This window comes from Artibeus jamaicensis, unplaced genomic scaffold, assembly GCF_021234435.1.
Source record: "Artibeus jamaicensis isolate MK-2021 breed Jamaican fruit bat unplaced genomic scaffold, CSHL_Jam_final contig_415, whole genome shotgun sequence".
NCBI lineage: Eukaryota > Metazoa > Chordata > Mammalia > Chiroptera > Phyllostomidae > Artibeus > Artibeus jamaicensis.
Genome location: NW_026521823.1, coordinates 23874148 through 23889207, shown reverse-complemented (window position 1 = coordinate 23889207; position 15060 = coordinate 23874148). Strand labels below are relative to the sequence as shown.

The following is a 15060-nucleotide window of genomic DNA, read 5'->3' as shown; positions in this document are numbered from 1 at the left end:
TCTCTCTTTCTTCCTCTCTCTATTTCTCCTCCTCCTCCCTCTTTTTTGTAAACTAAAACAAAATTTAATAGGGCATATTGAGATTTCTTTCATATATAAAAATACTTTGTTCCACTTTAGAAAACTATTAGGCAGAATCTACAAAAGCTATACTTCATATTAAAATATGTGTGCATCCAGTGACCCAGCAATCCCCCCCCAAGGTTATACTCCATGGAAATGGAAACAAATGCACCGGAGTTCATGTATGAGAATGTTAATAGCAGCAAACCAGGTTTTCGTCAATGGTAGAATATTCTATACATACGGTGGAAAGTACAATGGAAAAGCATGAACTCCTGTTACATAGTACAAGCGAATGTCACAAACCAAATATTGAGTTAAGAAGCCATCCAGTCCCATCTCCCCCAAAAGAAGTCAGACCACGAAGAGTAGATTTTGTATGATTTGATTTGTATGAATCTCACAAATGGGAAAAATTAAGCTGTGCTTAAGGAATTCCCCAAAGTGGTTACATTTGAGGGGTTACTGACCCAGAAGGGGTGTATCAGGGAATTCTAGGGTGTTGGGAACCCTCCATTTCTTGATCTGGATGGTGGTTACTTTGCAAAATGTCTTTGATATATGCATTTATGATGCGCACTTCTCTGCACATGTATTTTTAGCTCTATAAAAATTTAGAAAGGTGGTTTGTTTAGTAACATTTTATTTGTAATATTCTAGTCTTATGCAGATGGATTTGTTATTAGCATATTAAGGTAGAGTTTTTTGCCCAGGAATTGATGTTTTTACTTAAAATGCATATATGTACCGATTACTATTTTCTGAATTTTATGACATGGTCTACAGTAGTTAATCTCGTGATGAGTTTTAAGAGATGGACTAGGTACCAAATTATGTCAAAGTTTATTAGAACAAAAACTTTTATTTGTTTATAGGTAGTGTCAATTGACTGGGATAAGTCACACTTTAACATCTATGTGCTTTCTTGCCTATGAGTACTCTCTAGCTCACTCAAATGCGGTCTGAGTTCGTTACCATCTTTGCTTCATATTGTCTGATATTGCTTGGTACCCTCCTTTTTTACAAAAAGATGTTAAGATTACATTCTCCTTTTATCTGTATGTGTAATTATCCATAAAGTGCATGTGTGGGACATTTTCCTCTTTTTGTCTAAAATCATTGATGTCTTCCCAGAAAGATGTGTATGGGTGTGTGTGTACATAGAGATAATAGAAAAATTGAAAGTCAAACATTGAAAGAAGTGAGAATGATAGTTTATTCATATCCTTGTTTTCAGACAGGCCTCTACCCTCTGAAAAATTTAATGTTATAAAACATTTGATTAAGAGCCTGCAGCAACAATAAAGTTCTAAGACCTAGGTGAAGCAAGCTAGATGAGAAGCCCCGGTATTCTTCAGCCCTTTTGGCTGATAGATGCACAGCCCATTAGTGCGGGTTGGGACAGAGTGCAGATACCCTACAATCCCCTGGAAATGGACCCCGAGTCTTCAGGGGGCTGTAACTGTGCTGCAGTGCATAGGAGAGGCCACTCGAACCTGCACCTCTTGGCAGACATACATTTGAAGACGAATGTGCTGTGTCAGCTCCACAGAGAGCTGGTGGGAGATGGAAGCCCTTTAAAAAGAAAGCTGCCATGTCTTGGATTTCTAGCCATTGCGCTTCATTTACAAATTCTTAAACTCTCCTTCAGTCCCAAGGCCTGTGGTATGAGAACACAGCTTTCCAATCCTATCTATTTTTCAATGTAGGATAAACATGTTGGGTTTAGTTAAATTATGAATGCCGATAATATTCATTTGGTACAATTTATATTCTTCTGTTATCTTTTTAGTTTTGACAGTTGAGGCTGGGGCATAAAGCATAATTATATTCTTGGCATCCTCCCTCAGAAGTTTTAAATCAGTTCATGAGGCTTTTCAGTGCCACTCCTGTCATTTATCCATCAGCATTCAGTCCATTTAATCCCGGCCTCTCGGCCCAGCAGCCCTGGCCCCTGTTGTGAGTGATTGGCCTGCTCCGCTGCTCCCAGCTTCCCCTGTCACATCGCATTTGCATAAAAGAGGACAGATAACCAAATTTGAGCACACAAATGAAAATGCTAAGCGCTAAACCTGTCACCGTTGTTGTTCAACTAATTGTGAAAAATTTGATTTGCTCGCCTTTCACTGTTCGTCATGTGGACCCCCTTCTCAAACGTGCCTTGGCTTCTGCCTCTGTGTGGGTAGCTTTTACACTCTGGAGCTCCAGCAGCCCACCCTGGGGATTACTTACCTCTCCTACCAGCTTTTAATGTGGGCTCATCTTCTTGACTAAATTAGGCCACCATGGCAAACAAACACATAATTAAAAACCCAGGAAAGACAACTGCAGTTGCACTTCTTAAATTGATTTGTACAATGCTGGTGTGTGCTGCTGTGTGCCCTTCCGTTTGGTAAATTTAGTTTTTTTATGTCGCCTTTTTTTTTGTAGGAGAAAATTAAGGGTGGTAGTAGTCGCAAGCTTTATCTGTCATTTTAAAATCTATGTGTTGTTTTGCTTCCTACTTTCTGTTCCTCAAATGATAAAAATTGTATAATGGGTCTTGAAAAGCACATTTCTATTTCCCAATACTTTACCTGACATACCAGTATACATTTTTAATCAAGGTTTCAAATGAACCCATTTGAAGTAGTGTTAGAAACAATGGATAAAACTCCTTTGCTTACAACATTCAATCTCACAGGCTCTGTCTAAATGGCCTATGATATGGAGTTTTGATAATTTGTATGTGTGCTATGTACCACCTGATTCAGTAGTTGTTATAAAGCAGCTTTAACTATTTCCTTTTTACAGGCAGTAGATTGGTAATTAATTGAGTGACGCCCATTAAAACAACGCATATGGTATGTCTATAAAGTCAAAAACACTTGTTTTCGGGGAGTCACACATGAAAATGTTTCTTTTGTTTATAACGATACCTCTGGTTGCTTTACTGCATTAATTTCTCCCTGAATATTTCAGTTATGTCATAGTCAAGCAACAAGGAAGGGAACACTAACTAAAGGTGAAACCTTGTAAGGTTGAATACAGCTTACCTTACTTACCTTGGAGACTTTGAGGGTTATATTCTTGAAATAGTGTTGAAATGAAATGTGACATTACAGCAAAAGTTTGTGGTTTCCAAAAGTTGGACGTAACATCACTTATTGAGGTATTCTCTTGGTGTTTATTTTTAGAAGAACATATGATATGGATTAATCAAAGAAATAGTTGAATATATATAATTTTAGATAGTAATATCCTAAAAAAAAGATCTTTCTCTTTGTTACAACCCACTAAACTACTGAGGGATTAAATATAATTTGAAAAATTGGGTGTGCACTAATTTTTTTACAATGTTTAATCCCATTTTAGTTCAAAGAAGTTACATTAGGATATGACATGTTCACTGCTGTAAAAACAATACATTTAAAAGTTGAACTTGTCCATTTGCTTGGAAAACTTGTTTCCAGCCTTTCACTTTTAGTCTGTGATGGTCTTTTGTCCTGAGGTGAGTCTCTTGTAGGCAGCATATGTGTGGGTCATGCTTTCTTATCCATTGAGCGCAATTTACAATAGCCAAGAGTTGGAAGCAACCTAGGTGCCCATCAGTAAATGAATGGATCCAAAAATTGTGGTACATATACACAATGGAATTCTATGCTGCAGAGAGAAAGAAAGAGCTACCACCATTTGCAACAACATGGATGGAACTGGAAAGCATTATGCTGAGTGAAATAGGCCAGGTGCTGAAAGACAAATACCATATGATCTCACCTTTAACAGGAAGCTAAACAACAAAACAAACAAGCAAGCAGAAAAAAAAACCAAAAAGCAAAGACACTGAAATAGAGAACAAGGGGATAGTGACCAGACGGGAGAAGGAAGGGAAGTTAAGGGGAAAAAAGGGGGAGGGATTTGGAGGAACAAATAGGAAGGACACAGGGACGAGAACTAAGGGGGGTGGAAATGGGAGGGAGGTGGGGAGCAAGGGGAGGGGGAGACTGGGATGGGAAAAATAGACAAAAAACTGTACTTGAAAAATAACTAAATAAAATTTAAAAAAAAGTTGAACTTTTCTCTTGACAGATAGGGAGGTGATTTTCTTCCTATTATATTTTGTTTATATTTTACTATTTTTGTCATTAAAATTTTTTATTTTGTGGCTGAAACTCTCTATGAGCCTGTATGTATAAATTTCAGATAAGCATGGCTAGTTACATATGAGCAATATCAATCATGAGATATTTTAATGTCTTTAAACTGAAAATCTGAAAAAAAAACATAAAAATTAATTTAACACCCTGGGAAGGATTGAATGAAACCTTATCAGAGAAATCTCTTACTACAGCAATCATAGGCCCTATGCAGAGTAGGAACAAAATAAATTAATAATGTCTTTCCTTCCACTTCCAAGGTGTGCTAATTCTTCTTCAGTGATATTCCTTATTCTTTATCCACATATACTATTTCATTTTTGCATTGGCTTAATTATTGCTCTTATAATTATGGAACCACCATTAACACTGGTTAACGGTTTGGGCTTTAGAGCCAGACTAAGTGGTTGGAGTCCTGTCTCATGCCCTTAGTGGTGGTGTGAACTTGGGTGTAGCTCGTAACTTTGGATTTCTCCTCTACATAATGGAGGTGATGATAACACTTTTCTCACAGGATAGTTATTAGAGTAAATGAGTTACTGTATGTGATGCTTATAGATCAGAATTTAACAGGCATTGCCCTGGCTGCTGTGGCTCAGTGGGTTGGGCGCCCGCCTGTGAACTGAAAGATTGCTGGTTCAATTCCCAGCCAGGGCACATGCCTGTGTTGCAGGCCAGGTCCCCAGTTGGAGAGGCAACCAAACCATGTTTCTCTCTCACACTGATGTTTCTCTTTATCTCTTCCCCTCTCTCTAAAGATAAACAAATAAAATCTTAAAAAAAGAATTGAGCACATAGGGAGTGCTCAAAAATAGTAGCTAGTATTATGCATATAAGATTAATGCTTTATCTTTGCCTTTGACTGATTTTAATACTTTGCTAAGGTCTCTAAACAATCACTTCACATTTTAATGTGTTTATATGATGTTACAGACTTCACCCCATATTTTCCAACTATCGGATATTTCTAGTATTACTAGTAGGTTTTTAAATTTATAAACACAGTTATCAGTATTTCTGTTCATTCAGGATCCTCTCCCTCCTCCCCCTACCTTTGTATTATTTCACTGTGTTAAGTTCCCAGAGGTGAGATTTCTGTTTTGTATGGCATAAACATTTTATGGATATTGAACTGTATAGCAAAATCATCATCAAAAAAGTCTGAACCATTTTACAATGTCAACTGCAATCTCTGTCCTCACCACTGTTGGTCTTGCTGGCAATTCCTGCCTTTGTGTGTTCGTCACCAGAAGTCCCTGCCAGGCAGAGACCTCTTTGAACTGCTGCCACGGCCACGACCAGTTCTATGCCTGACACCCCTGCTTCATTTCAATCAGAAGAGTTCTTAACAATTGTTTATCTTTTGGCATGGTTAGAATTATTCTTCTGTGGCTTCTTTTTTTGGGGGGGGAACAAAGTTAAAAGTTTATAACAGTTAAAAGTGAACTATTGAACCAATTGTCACCACTTAGCTTACTATTTTCATTTTAGTCTCTAAGAGACAGTCCCTATGAATGTGCAGCCCAGTCCCTTGAACGTCGGCTTCGAGTCAGACCCTGGTTCAGTCCCTGATGCTTTTGGTTCCCACGTTGTGCAACCTCATGTAAAACCTGTGAACGTCAACTCCTTGTTTAGGATGACAACAAACACCACCAACCCTGTGCGCTGACTGTCATGTAAGACCTGGTGGTCCCCAGCAGAGCTGTGGTGGGGGTCCAGGCAGGAGGGTGGGGGTGTGCGGAGTCAGGGTCAAGCGTTAATAATGTAGTCAATAATTCAGTCACTACTATATTCTAGCTCTTGCTATTTTCTCAAAATATTTCCTGCAAATATTCTTCCTATTCTATTTCCAAATTATTGTAAACACTGAGATTCTTTTTTCTTCTCTATCGAATTTTGATATTCTATTCCTTTGAAGTTATCTTTACTCATCTCTCCATATTGGACCTCCCTGATTCAGGAACTACTTCTCTTATTTGGAATTTGAAGAGCTCTCCAATGGATGATTTTCTTTTTCTAAGTCTTCAGTGACAATTATACATAACATTACTTTATTCCTGCACCTTCTCAACTGTTTCTTTCTTGTATTTGCTCTTTTCCTTTCTACCTGGTGTGATTTGGCTTTAATGTTCAAGGATCTTTATGGGTCTTTGTCCAGCTTCAGAGATAAGCACCTTGCGGGGGTGAATGCCCGCAGGGACAGTTGTCCCATTGCCTCCTCCAGCTGCCCTCGTTCAGAGTAGACGGCATATTTCTTCCTGTGAACCTGACCTCTTTGCCAGTTTGCTGCCCCTTCTAGTGTCCTCGCATGGCCTGAACTTCATCATCCTTTCAGATGGGCGTGGATGGAACCTGGTGCTTCTGTCTCAGCCCTTTGGAAAGGGGAGAAGACATAATCTTCCTGTGAATGGGGTGAGGGGCACTGAAATGCCTTTTACGGTTCTAGCTCCTGTCAGAGGTCACACAGGGCTTGAACTTCATTTAGACCACTGCCATTTCACTGATGGCCACAAGAGGGAAGAGTCCAGATAAATGCTTTTACATCTGGATATTTCTTTCTTAAACATTAACTTAAATGGGGATAAAATGCTGAAGGAATCCATGAATTAATAGGAACATAAAAGTTTTACTCCCCACTAACTAAAACCACTTTGGTTCCTGATGGCTCTAACTGACTCACGCTGGCAGGACTTAGCACTCAACCACGTTGGGACTAGTTATGTTTATGAAGTGCTTTTCATTCATCTTACCCTATTTAAATGTTTAACTGTAGAAAAACATTGTCCTGACCTCAGGAAACATACAAGTTAGTTGGAAAAATAAACACAACATATGTGTGTTATTATTGTTTTTAATAACATCAAAAAATCGTAAAATAAACAATGCCAGCAGCATGACATACACAGACCAAGGTCTTCAGACTCAAGCAGTTGGGTGACTGGCTGAGGAGTGTGTGGGGTCTCCAAAGGTATTAACGTTTAGTTTAAACAATAGCAACAGCACCGCCATGTTGACCAGACAAACTACATCTGAGCAGCATTCTGTGGGATGCTGCTTTCTGATTATTTTCACACAACTTATGTCACATTTGCAGAGCTGACCATGGTTCAAAAGGGTTTATGAAGGCATTTTGTAAGTGACAAGTGGGATTTGAAGACAGGACGCCAAATGCTGGGTGGAAGAGATGAACGAGGAAAGGCAAAGAAAGGAAGTAGATGAACTTTCCTAAGATCAGGGAGTGCTTTTGATTTTATTTGGTAGAAAATTTATGCTTAACACAAAAATTCCAATCAGGGAGAGGAGCTGGCATTTAGTAGTGTATGCAGTGACGAGTTATGGAAGGGCCTTCTTCCCCTCCCTCTAGAGGTCAACCCGAGAGAGGTCGTGTTTTGGGATGACTGAGCAGGCTGCACGCTTAAATGGGGAGCCAGAAAAGCCTGGAGAAAGGGGGACGAGTTAGAAAATGATTTGAATGGTCCAGGTGTGAGGTACTGAGTATAATGTGGTGAAGAGTGGAAAGGAAGGAGTAAGGAAAAGAAAGATTTCATAAAGAGAATGAATAAGCCTTAAGACCATATAAAATTAGGGGTCAAGAAAGAGGAAGAAATCAGAAGTCATTCACATCTCAAACTTGGGCAGAATATTAACTAAAATAATGCAACAGATTATTGGCGTTCGGGGGGCATTCTGAGTGTCTCTAGATTTGTGAAGTAAGAGCATTCAAATGATGCGGCGAGTATGTAGCTGGGGTGATGGAGACTGTGGGTGCCGATTTGGTGATCATATATGGAAATTAATAGGAGGAAATGGGAACTAATGAACAGGACTTGGGATATAATTTGTATCGATGGTTTGATAGAGGAAAAAGCAAACTAGGTAGATAAACTAGTACAGCAAAGCAGAATTACAAAAATTTTTATTTTACAAAAGAAATTGGAAGAAGTCTGTCCCTCCCAAATGGGGATGCCTCTGTCCCATGGGGGATTTTCCGTAGATTGTTTCCCTGCCTAAATCAAGTAACATACATGATCATATTGATGAAAGTCCAAATCCCACCTTGGATTGGATCTGAGAATTAGGTTCCTTTTTTTTTTTCCTGCTCAGGGCTAAGTAAAGAAAGGCAACTCCCTTTCTTTGAGCATGAAATAAGATCGGAGTTTTGAGTGGAAAAAAAGAGCTATCATAAATCCCTGAAAATGTGAGTTAAAAATGTTTTAGTAGCATTCTTCTTTCATGGCCTTTAATGTCTGCTCTGGAATTTTGATAACTGTTTGATTGGATTTGTAATGTAATAACAGCGCTTTGTCAAGAGCTTGGGGAATTTATAGTGGTCAGCCCCCAGTTCCCGGATGAGTGATGATTATGACCATTCACAACCCTGGCACGCATTACCACTCTTCCGTGTCTGTTCTCCTTCATCTTCCAGCAGGCAGGTGCGCCTTTCTCCACCTGCTGCCCTGAGGATGGGTATTCTATGCAATTCTCTCGGGCCAGGGCGTGGAGGGGCAGTTAGAATGGCAGAATGAGCTGCCTCCGGCATGCTCGCCCCTCCCACTGTGATCGAAGACATTCCGATCAACATGGAGACGCCCCTGAGACTCCGGTCCTGGGGATGAGCTGCCCACGAGGGTTTTCTGCCGTCGAGGAGAGAGAAAAACTTTTGTTGGACTTTTTAAAAAAAATCACAGCGTAATCTAGTTAATCCTGGTTAATGAAACAACCGAATTGAAAAATTAAAATGTTAAGAGCAGTTGCAGGAGGCCTAAAGGCTTTCTTCAATTACCTGAAACATTTACATTGATTCCAACTTCGAATCCTTATACTCAGACAGTAAAGTTTTATGATCACAGTAATCAAGTGTACAAAGGGTAGTAATAGCAGCTAACATGTAGTAAGCACTTGCTCCGTGTCAGGGCCTGCTGCATTCTCTCAGTTAGCCCTCTGACAATTCTAAGGGGAGACTGCTATTAACGAGGGCACTATGAACAGGACACCGTATATCTCTAATTTTAGATTCTGTATGTCTAAGCACCACAAGATGTCTTCCCGACATGTCCGAGAATGCTGAGCTGTAACTGACACTCTGCGTGTTTTCAATGTCCTGGATCCTGTGACTTTATTTATAAAGCCTGGGTTTTTCTTTTATTATAATCATATGCCTCCAACTTTCACAGTTCACATCTTTTCCGCTATAGGTTAACAAATCTTTTAAAAGACAGCGTGCAGATTGTTTTGAAGAATGATAGTTTTAAAGATAAGAATCCCCAATTAGTCTATGGCGGGAGTTGGGCAAAGCCTGGCCAGAGTGATTTACAGTCACACCTTGAGAAGTAATTTAACCGATCAGTTGATTCTATCCATAAAGGGATGGAAAACAAATGCTACAGATAAGTTGAAAAATCTTTGGTTATTCAGGTCTCTTGATTTATTTGCCAGTTCTGAGGAGCTAAGAGCAGTAGTAGGTATTGTGAGGATTCAGAGATGAATAAACACAACACCTTAAGGAATTCACAATGTAGGGATTATGTGACATCGAAATAATCACAACAGCAACACCTAATATTTCCAAGCATGAAAAATACATCAGTGTACTAAAAACCATTGAACTGAGAACTAAAAATGTGGGTCAGGAATTTCCTATACATTTCTTATTTAATCTTTAAATTAGTCTTATGCCATAGTTTTCTACCTTATGAAATATGAGGTTCAGAGAGGTCAGGTAAATTTGACCTTGGAACAGCAAGGAATTGTAACCTGCCCACCATCCTTTTGACATTGTTTTGGTAAATACCGACTCTGACTAATATGTAGCCTGTAGATAAACAGCACGCTTGTATAAGAATTCTAGGACATAACTTCAAAAGATACAGGCTTGGACCTTCATTCATCCCAGCTTTGGAAGGTTTGCTGACCTTCAACTATAAAACCAAGATGACGTAAAAAAAGATGACGCGCACCAGGTCATTGCTGGACCGGTTTCAAGGTCCTTGTGGGAACACCCTGTGCCGGTCTGCACGTGGAGAACTTTTCAGCCCCTCCCCTTGGTCTGTTTGTTCTGCTTTCCCTCTCCTTCCTTACAAAAACCTCTGCCTGCCCTGAGATGTGAAGATGGGCTTTGGGACGAGAGTCCCCCATCTTCTCAGCAGGCTGCCACTCGAATAAAGGTTCCTTCTCACCAGGACCTGTCTCACGTGTTTGGCTTGCTGCGGCCTGCCGATCTGTGTTCCGTACCAGCCTGAGGGACACACACAGTAGGTAGTGGAGCTGGGATTCAAATGTAATTTTGTTGGACTCGCAGGCCTGTGCCTTTCTTTTCTTGACTAGTATTTCGAAAGGGCTGTTATGTTTATCCTGGTAGCACATCAGAGACTGAATGGGGCACCTAAATAAACACAGTCTTTGAAGAGGCATGATTTTTACAGTTATCCTCTCTTTACTGGAAGTGATACTGGTTTTCTACTTAGAATAGTGATAGTATAGTTCTGTTTTTAAACCCGAAGTTTCCAGGCGGATAAAATGAAATGAAATTAAGTAAAAATGGTATTTAGGCATGTAAAAAATTGTGATGATAACAAGAGTGCTTGAGTGTGGAAAATGTTCTAGGTCACACGGTGCTGTTGGCTGTTGGAGGACCGAGAGTGATGGGGTGGGGTGGGGTGGGGCTGCACTGCAGCAAAGAACCCCTGGATCCAGGAGCACAAGGAAAAGGGTTTTTAGAAATGGCTTCTTTATTCAGGGCTCACATTATATACCGACGTGACTGAGGGGAACAGGGGTGGGGTGGAGGCGGCTCTGTTCCACGTGGTCACTCAGGAACCTAAACTGACAGGGACCCCACTGCTGTCTGTCACTCAGTGGGAAGCTGGGGGGTTAAGCACGGACCAGATTTGTGAAAGGTTAAAGAGTTTGGACCTTATCCCGAGGGCAAGAGGGATTAGTGCTTCTAATGCCTTTTGTTCTATTCAGGGCGAGCAGGGTGTGGAGGCCTAAGGAAATAATACGGTGTGTCGCCTGGGGACCTATCACTAAGATTTTCGAGATTCAAACCTAATATATGAAAATCCAGGTTTATACTGCAAATAAACATGGGGATTGTTCACATCAAAACAGGGTTCTTTGCTTAAATAAAGGATTAATTGCAGGGTGCTCTTTAAGAATAAATACCATTTAGTATGGGTTATTTCAAATGATGATTTGTGTAATTCTGCGTGAACTAACTTTTTAGAAACTCTGGTGTGGAATTTCATCTGGTTCACAATGAAGGTAACAATGTAACTATTTAAAATGTGAATATTATTTCTATCAACATAAGAGCCAAATAGAATTTCTTTCCCCATGTGAATGCAATGCAAGCAAATGTAATTTAGATTCTGAGCGTTGTAACAAATAGAATTTTGAGAGGAAGGAATATTCCCTTAGTGATCTTTGAGCTTCCAAACGCGTGGTTTATGTTTCTGTTACAGCCCTTCCCTGTGTTCTCGGCTGTCGTCTTCACTAGCTCCTTGGAGGCACTAACTTTGTCTTTCCAGCACCGGAAACAGGTCCTGGCTCCAAGTAGGTGCTCAATAAATATTTGCTGAGTGAGTAAATAAACACCTTCTTTCATTTTTCAATCAGATTCAAATGCAGAAGGTTTTCCCAGTCATTTTCACCTCTGCTAGGCACGACTTTCTGTTTCATTCATCAGCCCTTACCTTTCTTCCAAGGTATCTTTGCTAGAGATAACAGCTAAATCTTTAATCCAAGATAAAGAAGAAATACGCTTCAAAAGAGCCAGTGCTTTCTTAAAGCGTTGATTCCTGTGACTGAGAAAAATGAGTGTATCTGTTTAGCCAAGAAATAAATACTAGGCCACCTTAGCATAGTCGTCTAGTTTTGAAACAGTAAGGCCAATTTATCAGCCGTTACCCTTTAGTTAAGTGCTAATCAGGTTTATGTTTCTCCTCCAAGCTAAGTAATGGAGGAAAAACTCTGATTGCAGGGGAACACTAAAACCATCTCTTATGTGGTCTTGAAATGCTTGTGTTTTTAATTTCTATGACGAGCATATACTGAGTGTGTCCAAATGTCATTTTCACAAAGGCCATGCCTCTCAGGCAGACAGTCAAGTCGCTGAGACATAATCTGCAAAAAAATTGAGTTCGTGCTTCATCACTTCCCACTTTGCAAACATCTCCCCACCTCTTGTGTCAGCAACTTTCATCACGTCTCCTTATGTCCGGGGCAGACATACTGCTGCAGACTCCACAGTCTGTACCACTTGTGCCTTTGAGAGCCCTGGTTCCCAGATGATCTCCATTCCGTCTTTCAAGCTTAAGCATCATTTGTTATCCTTGAAATTTATGTGACAAGCCAGAATTATGGCCATGTATGCATTCACTTCTGAGAGTGCCAGACTTACAAAGAGGAGAGGTAGAAAGCAGAGGCACTCAGGGCTCAGATTAGCACTTGAGCTCGGCAATAAAGGACCTGCCAGTAATTAAACCAACTCAGAATAATGAAATGATTGCACATAGTACCGAGGGGGGCCCACCATCCAAAATCCCCGGCCATAGCTAAAGGAGAGGAGGACCTGGGGTAAAAGGATGAAGTATTGACCGGCCAGATGTTTTCTTTTGATGCTTGTGAAACATATTGTTCAGAGAGGTCTTAAATCTGCATCTTTGTTTAGAAGAAATACAGTTCTGGGCTCGTGATGTATTTATACTTTCTCTATGTTTTAGTGCTTCTGGGTCTGGGGACCAAAATTTTGGAGTTCTTTGTTAATCAGGAAGGCAGTATGTAAATGATCAACTTTCTCAGGGGTGGGGACAGGGACCAGCCATTGTCTGCAGGCAGACAGAGCAAGTCTCCTCAATCACATTATCTTAGTTTCAGTTCAGAAAGCAACACTTAAAGCTGCTTCGATGGAGGGGAGTGAATAGGGATGAAGAGACCAATTAACCAATTTTTCTTGGCCTTTTCTCACACATAGACACATTCTGTACACCACCCCGGTTTTGATGTATTATTTTAATTAATCCCAGTCTTTTGATTCCTGTGGAAAGAAGGTTAGCAAATGTAACAATGCTCGGGAGTTTCTTTATCGTAAAAGACACATAATTTCAAGCATTTAATAAGGTAGATTTATTCTGGGTAGTTTAGCTTGCACATTCACTCAAACAGCCCTCCCCAAAGACAACATTAAAAATGTGATTAGTTAGCTGCCATCAATAACACAAAATAGGAAAATGCTCTCTGAAGGGACAGCTTTGTGGAGGGCACCGCACAGTGTGTAGTAAAAAATATATGGCCTAATAAGTTTACATTCGCAGGCTCATTTGTTAAAACTCTTGAATTTCTAATTTGTGTCGGAAAGATAAATGGATGGAGCCACAGTAAAGTGTGAGATTAATACTGATGGATGGGGATTCAGTTTTCTGCTAGCCTCTTACTTCCTCACAACCCAGTAGGCAGTTTATAGGGAAACCAAATGTAAATAAAAAGAAAAACATTATTGACTCTGGTTGAGACCAATTACCAGTGATTTTCTTCCTTTCAACCCCACGGTTAAGGAAATCTCTATATAATTTAATGATTACATTTCAGTAATCCAAAGTCCTACAATTTATAATTTGATGTTTCTTAGGTTGGCCCCCAGAAGATCTATTATCTAAGGAGCAATGAGGGACTGCCTTTTTCATTGCATCTCACAAATATTTCCTCAGTCAGATCGTCCCTAAAAAAAATTCTGGGTACAACATGAGAACAAGACGTGGGTTTTGAGGTAAAGCAGGGAAATGGTGGGCTTTGGCATGTTCGAAGATTTAGGGAAACAAAAGGTGATTGCAGGAAAGAAAACTGGTAGCAGAAGGTAAATGTAATATCTCTTTTTGCCCATTTAAACCCCCTTCCCCAGGACATGACACCCAGGCCTTAAACAGCCCCCCCTGCATGGCGTTGCCTAATGCCTTGGTAGGTTCCTGCCTCTCCGTCACTGAGGGCCATCAGATCAGAAATGGCAGCAATGGTCAAAATAGCAAAAGGAAAGGGAATTAATGCCCAAAACGCCTAGTTGACAAAAGTCGCTCTGAAATCACACATCAATGCTCAGCACATTCGAAAAGCCTGGCTCCTCTGACTGAAGCTAGGCATGGTTCTAATTATGAAGCAAGCTCCAAATTTTGTATTGATATATCAGAAGGTCCACTCGAAGGGGTGGAAATCAGCAAGTTAAATTTCCCTCCCCTCCTCTTCATTCCACCCTTCTTTCTTTCTTTCTTTCTCTCTCCCTTCTTTCCTTCTCCCTCTCTTACTCCCTCCTGAGCAGAGAGCCACACACACCCGAAAGCGGCCTCTGAGAAAACCTCCCACCTGCTTGAGTTCCTTGCTGCGCCCACCTGTCTCAGCCAGCAAGAGGCGGTGCGGCTCGGAGGAAGGGGCTTTGGCCAAGGACGCAGAAAAACGTGGGAGGCGTCTCTGGCCCCACTGCTTCAGCGCCATGGGACGGGCAAGTCACTTATCTTCTCAGACTCTTACTTCCTCATCTCTAGAATGGGGACAGTGTTTAGTATAAGGGCTATGAGTGGGGGAAACACGGAACAGTGCTTTAGAAAGTAGTTCAGTGTTCTGTCTTTAATTAAGCTGAAAAGTAACCTTAAAATATTAAAAATTACAAAGGGGGATTTAAAAAAATCGACGCAGGGTAGTGGCATGTGGTCGTGCCTGTAGCTGTTGACGTTACCCACGGAGCGCTTCCATCCTCATGCTGCCCCGGGCCCTCGCTAACTAGTGCTGGCCGACTCCGGGCTGCATGGGGGGGGGGGGGTTCCGTGCGGGGTGGGAGCCGAGCCTCTGTCCCCACTGCTTCTCTACAGCAGAA

The 15060-nt window shown here is 40.8% G+C and overlaps 1 pseudogene; it reads right to left on the bottom strand.

Annotated features, from left to right (window-relative positions):
• Positions 1-6250: 6250 nt before the first annotated feature.
• Positions 6251-6680, bottom strand: LOC119049244 (60S ribosomal protein L26-like; annotated as a pseudogene).
• Between the last annotated feature and the right edge of the window lie 8380 nt (positions 6681-15060).